The sequence below is a fragment of the Selaginella moellendorffii genome, unplaced genomic scaffold (assembly GCF_000143415.4).
Source record: "Selaginella moellendorffii unplaced genomic scaffold, v1.0 SELMOscaffold_128, whole genome shotgun sequence".
Taxonomy (NCBI): domain Eukaryota; kingdom Viridiplantae; phylum Streptophyta; class Lycopodiopsida; order Selaginellales; family Selaginellaceae; genus Selaginella; species Selaginella moellendorffii.
This window is the reverse complement of record NW_003314389.1, coordinates 44,158-45,417: the sequence shown is the minus strand read 5'-3', so window position 1 is coordinate 45,417 and position 1,260 is coordinate 44,158. Positions and strand designations below refer to the sequence as shown.

Here is a 1,260-nt window from a genome sequence, read left to right as displayed (position 1 = left end):
CCTTCCAAGTATAGTATCACATTCTGTCGGTGACGCACCATAAAGATGAAAATACTGTCGTGCCATGCTTAGAAGCTCTACATGATTTGTATCTTGCCCAAGAATAGCACATGTGACAGCTTTGACAACGTATTCTTGAGGTGTATGCGGCTCGTGCATCTTCACTGTCTGATAGGCTAATTCCGTGTCTGTAGTAGACAAATACAGATGTTCATGAGTTAAATGAGAAAGCCTCACCACCAATTTTTATATAATAAATCACAAGGTTCAAACGAGCTTCATGAAGAACATCGAGCAATGATGGAAGCACCTGAACTTCGCAATGATATAAAATCATATATTTATGTGACACATTGCTAACCTGCAAGGCTCCTTCACCGTTTCGAAAAACTACAAGGTTGTGTTTGAAAAGTCCTTGCTCAAGGGAGTTTTTGGCAGTTTCCTCTGATGCGGTTAGGACCAACTCAGCTGCTTTTCCATTAAAAAGTTGAAATGTGTTGCAAGCCTGATCAGCAACAATGAGAAGAAGCCATATGCAGGTGTATTCTTACTTTCAGATTGGTTGCAATGGCACTTTCTGGGTAATACTGTAATCGAGTTTATTAAGTGCTATAATAAGACTAAGTCAGAAGCCCGCACCTGTAAGTATCCACTCAAGACCTCAAGGCTTACATCGTACTGATCCAAATTATAATAACAAAGAGCCAAATACACGTTTAAGGCCATCCAATCCCTGTAAAATACTTTGCTTAGTAAGACCTACCAACTGAACCATTTTTCTTACTTATTTTCTAGCAAAAGTTGTTTGTAGATTTCTGTTGCCTGTTCGTAATGCATCTGAGCAAAATGCATTGAAGCTAAGCTTAGTTGGTCTTCATCACTGTTGCCTATATTGCTGTGATGCTCTACAAGTTTCATGTCGTTGTCTAAACGATACGCCACGTGGAAAAGTAATCGATTTCGAATTCCACAAGTAGCACCTAACATTGATCATCGATGGAGTAAGAGGGCTGTACCCGGAAAGATAGGAATCACTCATTAAGTTAGCATGCTATAGAAGGAACTAGTAAAACCTTTCAGAGCTGACTCCTCAGCCTCCCTGTAAGAGTCCAAATAATATAAACAAGCAGCCTGATATATGTAGTATATTTCATCCAGCGGCTCAAGCTTCTTATAAGTTTCTAATGCCCTGTTGTAATCTCCATTGGAAAGTAGCAAAATCCTAACCACTCTAGAGTCTTATAGATGAGCTGGGAAGGG

At 39.8% G+C, this 1,260-nt stretch overlaps 1 pseudogene; it reads right to left on the bottom strand.

Annotated features, from left to right (window-relative positions):
* Window positions 1-1,260, bottom strand: part of LOC9650660 — a 21,265-nt pseudogene that overhangs the window by 6,085 nt on the left and 13,920 nt on the right.